The sequence below is a fragment of the Neofelis nebulosa genome, chromosome 10, assembly GCF_028018385.1.
Source record: "Neofelis nebulosa isolate mNeoNeb1 chromosome 10, mNeoNeb1.pri, whole genome shotgun sequence".
NCBI classification, from domain to species: Eukaryota; Metazoa; Chordata; class Mammalia; order Carnivora; family Felidae; genus Neofelis; species Neofelis nebulosa.
The window spans coordinates 32842626-32852757 of record NC_080791.1 but is presented as its reverse complement, the minus strand read 5'-3'; the positions used below and the strand labels follow the sequence as shown (position 1 = coordinate 32852757).

At 36.8% G+C, this 10132-nt stretch overlaps 1 long non-coding RNA gene across 1 annotated transcript; it reads left to right on the top strand.

The window, feature by feature from the left end:
- Positions 1-569: 569 nt before the first annotated feature.
- Positions 570-7113, top strand: LOC131488554 (uncharacterized). The gene is made up of 3 exons (XR_009250249.1): positions 570-2428; positions 3251-3317; positions 7088-7113. It is a non-coding gene; the product is annotated as an uncharacterized LOC131488554 (long non-coding RNA).
- Positions 7114-10132: the final 3019 nt, after the last annotated feature.

Genomic DNA, 10132 nt, shown 5'->3' with positions numbered 1-10132 from the left:
AACCATGAGATCATGACCTTAGCCAAATTCAAGAGTTGGATGCTTAACCAACTGAGCCTCCCAGGTTGTCAAAAGACAACGATATTCTTTTTTCTTCTCTTCTCTTCTCTTCCCTTCCCTTTTCCTTTCCTATTCTTTTTTTCTTTTTCCTTTCCTTTCCTTTATTTTTTTTTCTTTTTTGATTTACATCCAAGTTAGCAACAATGATTTCAAGAGTAGATTCCTTAATGCCCCTTATCCACTTAGCCCATCCCCCCTCCCACAACCCCTCCAATAACCCTCTGTTCTCCATATTTAAGAGTTTCCTGGGGCACCTGGGTGGCTCAGTCAGTTGAACGTCTGACTTCAGCTCAGGTCATTATCTAGCGGTCTGTGAGTTCAAGCCCTGCGTCAGGCTCTGAGCTGACAGCTTGGAGCCTGGAGCCTGCTTCAGATTCTGTGTCTCCCTCTCTCTCTGCCCCTCCCCCAGCTCATGCTCTGTCTCTCTCTCTCTCTGTCAAAAATAAACAAACAATAAAAAAAAAGAGTTTCTTATGTTTTGTCCCCTCCCTGTTTTCATATTATTTTTGCTTCCCTTCCCTGTGTTCATCTGTTCTGTGTCAGAGTTCTGAAAAATTCTGTAGTTGAAAAAGTCTATTTCTCAGCCTCCTTTGTAAAATGGAGGCTATCTGATACAGTTTCTCCACCGAGATAAATAAAAGTCATAAACTGGAAATTTCTGGGAAAGTTTTGTTCTAATAAGTGCTACTGCTACCCCTTTCTTCCTTGTGATTTTCTTCTAATTCTTCCTGCCTGGAAAATGGATGGGAGGCTAGAAGTGGAGCAATCGTTTTGTGACCATAAAAATAAAAACAAGAAGGATGCTAGGTCATTTTTATAATCATGGAACCTGAACTAACTCCAAATTGCTGTTTTATGAGAAAAAAACATTATTTGGTTAAGTGTTATAAGAGAGTTTCTTTTATAGTCAGTCAAATGAAATACCTTACATCCTCATCATTTTACTAAACCAAACGATTTGCAGAACTAAAGAATAACAATCATGTAGAAATGCCACACTTAACATACATGGTGGTTGAGTACTGCTGATTTCATGCGTACCTTTCAAGGAACCAGAAACTCTAATGTAGAAGGGTCTATGTTTATGAGATATGACTTACCATATATATGTATGGTATATAAATGTATACATTTAAATTTTAATGAGTTGCATTTCTTCCCATTTATATGTTCAGTGACTGGAATCACCAATCCAATTGCATATTATACAGCTGTAAACTTTAAGCTTAAAACTGAATGTTTTGGGGGCACCTAGGTGGCTCAGTTGGTTAATTGTCCAACTTCATGATCTCACATTTCGCTTGTTCAAGCCCATTATCAGGCTCTGTGCTGACAGCTCAGAGCCTGGAGCCTGCTTCAGATTGTGTCTCCCTCTCTTTCTGCCCCTCCCCTTCTCATGCTCTGTCTCTCTCTCTCTCAAAAATAAATAAAAACGTTAAAAATTTTTTAAATGAATGTTTTGTTCAAAAGTTTTGTTTATAATTCCATGAGAATACAACGAATCTGCTTAAAAAATTATTCATTGCAGCAAATAGCTCATAGCAACTCAGTTCAACTAGAAACAGTGCATTCTACATAATAAATGCTTTCTTTGTACCCACCTCTTCTAACTCTCTAGAGGGCTGCTCCACTTCAGATGGACAGTACAGTCTTGTGTGGACAGAAGTGCCAAGGAAAAAGTAGAAGGAAGGAACATGTAGGAGTAGTGAAATGAGAGAGATGAGGAACTCTATGGAAAGCCTCTGCACATGGGATGTCACCACTTATGGACAGAGACTGTTATAATATGTTGAGCACATGTGGAGGCTCCAAATGAACAGAAGACTTTTTCAAGTGACAACATGAATATTATGGATGAGTCTGAGACTCTACATTCTAGGTTCCGATCCAATGTTACTCTTTGCAATTGTGCAGAGCCTCAATTCACTCATTAAAGGAAAACATATATATCTTGTTAGCTTTACTTATTCTGACTTGTTAATTTGTGAGTATAAATTATATTTTAGTGTATGTGCTTATACTTGTGGATATTTTGTTCTTACAGCTTCACTGGCCCACAGCAATTGTGTTTAATGAAAATCAGGTTGGTCTTGGAGTCAGAAAACCTGGTTGGAATCCTGGTTAAGCCATAGACCTAGTTGTATAATTTTGTGCAACTCATCTATAAGCCTCAGTTCCCCCATCGGAAAAATAGAGATAATATACATCTTACAGTGTGTTATGAAGCTTTTATAAAATTGTGTACCTCTTCCACAGGACTCCCCAGCAAAATGAAAGAGATGAAAGATAGAAGCTTTGGACAGGGGTGCAGCTAAAACAACATGGGTTAGCAGGGGTCTCACACTCAAATACCTACTAGTTCATACAGGTAATGTAAAAGTGTGAAGTAGGCAAGTGAGGCTGTGGTGATTACAGAGTACTGTCCCTGAAAGGCTCAGGCCTTTTAAGCTCCAACTGATTGCTGCTATGTAATAATGTAGGCTTAGATTTTCTGAGTTTTAAAGAGATGACAGGAATATGGGTGTTCATGTTTTAAAACCTTGTTTTCAAAATGATGGCAAATATTTTATGATGTTAAAAGATTGTTAGACTAAATAACATAACTGTGGAAGTAACTAGTAGGCTACTGGTTTGTTATCTTTAGGTTTCACTGAATTTTAGAGGAGGGCTTTAATTTTTCTTTTCTCCTGGCTGAATAATAGGTCCCATTGGCTGAGGAAACTCAAGAAATATCTGAGGTTCTTGTCTCCCAAACGGCTTCCTTGTTTACCTTCCAAGTAAACAGCTTCCATATATATATTTCTGGCAGAGTTTTGAGTGCATACAGCTGCTAACAAAAAGGAGAGCTCAGCCAAATCTAAAGGTGTTAAGAGGAAGTTTCATTATTTCATATGGAACGAGTGGGCAGAGGATATATTGGCTCTGTGTGAAGTAAGGATGATTGAATGTGACCAGGAAATGGCCAAACAACATGAACATTTAAAAGAAGTCATCTAAAATAGGCTCACTGGGGCATTAGGAAAAAACTTGATTTTTTTTTTTAACCCAAATGCCCAGAATCTTTTAATTCAAAATCGTTATGGATAGGACCAATTGTAGTTAGTTTCGTCAGGTGTTTGTGAATGAAACACATCAATCTTATTGTCTGAACACATTGGTCATGATCTCTATTTTTTGTTTTACTTTTTAGAGCGACATCTCGGAGGAGTTTTCTCTGCTTCTGCTTCATCCTAGTGAGGGTAGCCACATACGCTGAGGTAGGTTTGACAAATACTTCTTGAAACATAGGTTAAATTTACTAGAATCAACTACTGGAAAATTCAAATTCCTCATGGTGTGGAGTTGTTTGTTGCAGAGTAATATTGGAACAATTATGTGGGGGGAAGTAGCAATTGCAAAGAAAAGGAGAGATCAGACTTACTGGGTGCTGACTCTGTTCTAGGCCCTAACTAGCTGTTCTCTTGATAATTACTTCTCGGTGTGTAGATTTCTGGACCCTTTCCAACTCAACAGTAGAAACTCTGTGTAAGCTACTTATTTCTTTCATCACAAATCTTAAGAGAAGGGCTCAATTATAAAAAAAGAAAAAGAAAAAACTTTCTGTTGTCTAGATAAGTACTTTATATTATATATATATATATATCCATATATTATATATCACATTACATATCCATATATATTATGTATCTACATATCTATCATATCTATATATTACCTATATTATCTACATATCTACATATCTACATGCTATTATTGTGTATCTATTCTGTTTTATATTATACATTTATTTATATACGTTATATAGATAGATACTATCTATATCTTTACATTTTCTCTTTTTAGTTAATTTATTTATTTCAATTTATTTTTTAATTTATATCCAAGTTAGTTAGCATATAGTGCAATAATGATTTCAGGAGTAGATTCCAGTGATTCATCCCCTATGTATAACACCCAGTGCTCATGCCAACAAGTGTCTTCCTTAATGCTCCTTACCCATTTAGCCCATCCCCCCACCCACAGCCCCTCCAGCAACCCTCAGCTTGTTCTCTGTACAGTTTGTTCTCTGTATTTAGGAGTCTCTTATGTTTTGTCCCCCTCCTTGTTTTTATATTGTTTGCTTCCCTACCCTTATGTTCTTCTGTTTAATATCATAAATTCCTCATATGAGTGAAGTCATATGATGATTTGTCTTTCTCTGACTAATTTTGTTTAGCATAATACCCTCCAGTTCCATCCACATGGTTGCAAATGGCAAGATTTCATTCTTTTTGATTGCCGAGTAATATTCCATTGTATATATACATACCACATCTTCTTTATCCACTCATCCATTGATGGACATTTGAGCTCTTTCCATACTTTGGTTATTGTCGATAATGCTGCTAAAAACATTGGGGTGCATGTGCCCCTTTGAAACAGCAGCCTGTATCCCTTGGATAAATACCTAGTATTTCAATTGCTGGGTCATAGGGTAGTTCTATTTTTAATTTTTTGAGGAACCTCCATACTGTTTTACAGAGTGTCTGCACCAGTTTGCATTCTCAACAGCAGTGCAAAAGAGATCCTCTTTCTCTGCATCCTTGCCAACATCTGTTGTTCCCTGAGTTGTTAACGTTAGCCATTCTGATAGGTGTGAGGTGGTATCTCATTGTGGTTTTAATTTGTATTTCTCTTATGATGAGTGATGTTGAGCATTTTTTCATGTGTCGTTAGCCGTCTTCTTTGAAGAAGTGTCTATTCATGTCTTTTGCCCATTTCTTCACTGGATTCTTTGTTTTTGGGGTGTTGACTTTGATAAGTTCTTCATAGATTTTAGATACTAACCCTTTATCTGATATGTCATTTGCAAACATCTTCTCCTATTCCATCCATTGCCTTTAGTTTTGCTAATTGTTTCCTTTGCTGTGCAGAAGCTTTTTATTTTGATGAGGTCCCAATAGTTCATTTTTGCTTTTGTTTCCCTTGCCTCTGGAGATGTGTTGAGTAGGAATTTGCTGTGACCAAGCAGTTTTTGCCTGCTTTCTCCTTGAGGATTTTGATGGCTTCTTGTCTATGTTTAGGTCTTTCATCCATTTGGAGTTTATTTTTGTGTGTGGTGTAATAAAGTGGTCTAGGTTCATTTTTCTGCATGCCACTCTCCAGTTTACCCAGCACCATTTGCTGAAGACTGTATTCCATTGGATATTCTTTCCTGCTTTGTCAAAGTTCGGTTGGCCATACATGTGTGGGTCCATTTCTGGGTTTCCTATTGTGTTCCATTGATCTAAGTGTCTGTTTTTGTGCCAGTACCATACTGTCTTGATGATTACAGCTTTATAATACATCTTGAAGTACGGGATTGTGATGCCTCCAGGTTTGGTTTTCTTTTTCAGGATTGCTGTGTCTATTTGGGGTTTTACATTTTCATAGAATTCTCCTGCTTTGGTTTTTTTCCTCTTCCAAAAGCTACCTTGTATTGATGGTTTTACTCTATATTAGGATAGAGGTAGAATAGTGGCTAAACTCCGAAGTTGCACTTTCTGGATTTAAATCCTGATTTTCTGGGGGTGCCTGGGTGGCTCAGTTAAGTGTCCAACTTTGGTTCAGGTCACGATCTCATGGTTCACAGGTTTGAGCCCCGCATAGGGCTCTGTGCTCACAGTGCAGAGCCTGTAGCCTGCTTCATATTCTGTGTCTCCCTTTCTTTCTGCTCCTCCCCACTCATGCTCTGTCTAACTATTTCTCTCTCAAAACTAAAAATAAAAAATTAAATTAAAATAAAATTAAAATAAATAAATAAATCATGACTTTCTAAACCACAATATCCTAACCTATAAAATGTGGATACTAATAAGATAATCTCATAGATTATAATATTACATGAAATAGTACTTGATATAATAGTAGCTGCTACTATTATTATTATTATTATTTGTTCCTTATATCAACTGTGGAAAATAGGTATTACCTAAATTTTATAGATGTGGAAACAAGAGAAATTATGACAATTTTTTTTAAACTTTTTTTAAATGTTTTTGAGAGAGAAGATACAGTACAAGGGGGTGGGGGGAGGGCAGGGAGAGAGAGAAACACAGAATCTGAGCTGTCAGCACAGAGCCCAACGTGGGGCTCAAACTCACAAACTGTGAGATCATGACCTGAGCTGAAGTTGGACACTTAACCTATTGAGCCAGCCAGGTGCCCCAAGAAAGTACAATAATCTTAAAAGACTTTTATTTTTCTTCAGAAGCAGTACCTCTCATAAGAAGTTATAGATTCTTGTTGATTCTTTTAGTCCTAGTTAAGGAATAGAGTTTCTAGCAAGACTGATAATTTTCTTGTTCATCATGATGCTAGAAGTAGGCTAATGGAGCAACTGGGTTTCTTGGTTGTATCAAGTCATTTGGCTAAAAAATCCATTACAAAATAAATATAATAGGTGTGCATTCTCAGGTGCAGAATCAAAATACCAAATGGGAATCTTCCTCGTTGCTAGCACTGCTGGGTGGGACAGCAAGGATGACAAAACACACTTTTAAATACCAGGCTTTCAAAACTTTTATTTATGGTGGAGGAAAACAACACTACCAGGTATACCTGTTTCAAGCTTTTTTCATTAAAAAAATCTAGAAAATAATTTATCAGGGGTTAGGTCTCTGTATAAGACAACCTGACTGGCAGCCAACGTCTCCCCAACAGTTCACAAAGAGAATTCTTCTTGTTTTCAAACTGACCCACTTTAAAATGGAGGAGGCTAGTCTAACCTATAAGCAAAACAAACATGGAGCTAAAAGAGGGGAGGAAACTGGGACAGAAGAGAGGTCAAGACCACATTTTCTTATTCAGCTCAGTCAGTTGCCCTTTAATGAGTCATAATACCTCTCTGAGTTTCATTTTCGTGCTTCTGTTGAATGTATTCATAATAGAATGTGTGCTTTCTACCTGAGATGCTTTTCCAGATGAGATAATGCACACAAAATAGTGATTGTGGAAGCTTTTCAAATGGTAAAATAAATAAAAATATAAGGACTTTTTAATATTTCAGCTGCAGCTTGGAAAAAATGATAAAAGGTATGTTAAATTAAATTTTTATTCTAATGGAATAAGATTTCATAGATATTATTTAGGGGTGTAAATTGAATTACTATTTCTATTTCATTAAAAAATTAATACTTATTTTCTTTTTGTTTCTTTTTTTTTAGTTTATTTATTTATTTTGAGAAAAAGAGAGAGAATGCAAGCTGGGGTGGGGGCAGAGGGAGAGGGAGAGACAGAATCCCAAACAGGCCCCATGCTCAGCATGGAGTGCAATGATCTCACAAACCGTGACATCATGACCTGGGCTGTAATCAAGAGTCAGACACTCAATGGACTGAGCTACCCAGGTGCCCCTTATTTCTAATGCTTTAAAACTCAAAGGTATTTGAGCCTTGTTATGAGTGAAACAGTAATCCTATAGGAAATATAATGTTAATAGATAAGTAGAAGAAATAGTATTAGGTAGGAAGCGATAAACATTTGGACTTTAAATTTTGTTTTTAATTTTAAAAATTCTTAAGCTAAAAATATTATTTAGTGAAAACTTTCCATAGAGCTTAATAGATATTTTATGTGCTATTTTAATAAAGAGTTGGTGTTGTTTAGAAGAAGCAAAACTAAGGAATGTTTGCCCCTGTAGTTCTCAGCAAAGCCTCACCAGTGTTCCTTAGTCTTTTGTGTCAACATTCTGTGGCTGTCATACTTTAAAAGGCCTTTTAATAAGGTGAAATTATTTCTTACTAAGAAGATTAGGAAAATCGTCATGAGAAAAAAGATTTTGATTCAATCCTTAAAAGGTGAAAAAAATCTGGAAGATAAATAGCAAATCAGAGGAGGTCACGCTAAGTAAATAACACAAAGTATTCTGACACTCATAGGAGATTTCGGTCATTAATTACATAATTCTTATCTCTCTTTATCTGTCTTAAACTTAAGAATTATGCCTAATTTGGTATGTCTTTATTTGTACAATATGCCTGGTCACCTGGGCAACATGCTAAAACTTTCGTTTATGTAACAGAATGTAAGTCTTACCTGAATTAAGTTACTTTTAAAAAGCATATTTCCAATTGAGACACCCTTTTTTATCTTTAAGAAAAATGAAACAAATCAGGGCTCACCAGAAGCTCCAGGGATAGGCGAAGTGAATGGTAGGGGCTGGCTAGGCTTGTGGTGCTCTCAGCTGAGTACTAATTCACTCTGGATTTGAAAGATTAGTCCTTTCAAAACCCAACTTATTACATCCACCATCCTCTCAAGGGGAAAAGTCAAGTTTGATTTGGGGTCCTTTGACACTTCCTAAAGTTTTAAGTTCTTTACTCAAAGTGCAAAGCAGAATGGTGCCAGACTTATGCTGCCCTAAATCCTGTTATTTATAAGATGTTTGGACATTTCCAACAATAAACATGAATTGTGGACTCAAACACATTTACTGCCTCATTTATCTCCCCAGAACTCAAACAGATCCCAAAAGAATAAATACAAATTTCTGTTGAAGTTTTACCAGTGCCTGCTTGTGGGTCCTGGTGCATTGATATATGATAGCACTTTGAGTCTCATTGGAAAACGTTTGTACCTTCTCTCATAGCTGTAATTGGAGACATATTAGACTTCAGTTGTTCTGAAACTATTTCTAGCCATAGTCACCATCATCTACAGAATATATGACCCTATCAAAAATACCTTTTAACTAATCTAAATTCCAAGATCAACTTCTCCCCAAGAGGCCTGTGCCTATTAATAACAAATCATACCATTTCCTGTGGATGAGACATGCTTTCCTTTAACAAACAGATGTCAAAGGAAGGTGTATTGTGTATTCACTTCTTATAATATTAACTGATCAGTTACTTCCTAATGAAGCAATCTCTGTGAGTGGATTTGTAGGGAGTGAGTATAGACAAATATAGATATGCAGCAAATAGGTGGGATGGGGGAGGCCAGTGCAGCCTGGGGTTGACTGAATTCACAAGGACCTGGCAGACATGTGGAAGATGCTCTAAGAAAGAATAAGAGAAAACTAAGCAGTTTTCAGTGTGTAAAAAAGGTAAATCTCTACTTCCAAAACTCTCTGGGATCACTTCTGAGTCTTTGGATGTCATAAAAATGGCATATGTTCTTTAATTCTTTAACAATAGTGTGAAATTAGCTAGCTTTTGGTTATATTTATATTAACAACCCTTAAAAGCCCAGCCAACCCAGAGCCACCTTTGCCAAACTTCACATTGTACTTTTGATATAAGTATGCATAGATTCATGGGAATGCTTATTGACCTTCAGAGCTAGAACATAGAGTTGTAAAAGTACTGTACATAGGAAGTTGAAACCTTTGTTACCTTTGTTATCCTAATTGAGAAGCTGATTTGTTACATTTTCTTTCTTTAAAAAAAAATTTTTTTTAATGTTTATTTGTTTTTGAGACAGAGAGAGACAGAGCATGAGCAAGGAAGGGGCAGAGAGAGAGGGAGACACAGAATGTGAAGCAGGATCCAGGCCCTGAGCTGTCAGCACAGAGCCCTATGCAGGGCTCGAACTCACGAACTGTGAGATCATGACCTGAGCCGAAGTCGGACGCTTAACTGACTAAGCCACCCAGGCATCCCATGTTACATTTTCTTTCAGTTGCTGTTCCTGGCAGTGAATATGACCTTATAAGAGACCACAGTCTGCTATGGGACTATTCCCCAACCTCCCATCCAAATGCATTCTCTTTGGGGCTGTCAAGCACTCTGGTGCATGCATGCACATGCACGTGCTCTCTCTCTGTGTCTCTCCCTCTCTTTCTCTGTAGGCTGCCCTCATAAAGTGAGTTGCTGCTATGTTGATGTGCTTTGGTTTAGTTCCTCTGGTGTTGACATTTTTATTTCGAGAAGAAACATAATTCATAATAGCAGCAACAGTTTGGAGAAAAAATTAGCTATTAAAATAGTTCTTAAATGAAATTCCCTTTCAGGTGACTGCAGGGACAAGATTTATTGAACTGTGTCATTTTTAATGTGATATTACATGTTGTTGCTTTTTTTTTAAGTTTTAGGTTTTCTTTTCTCATTCA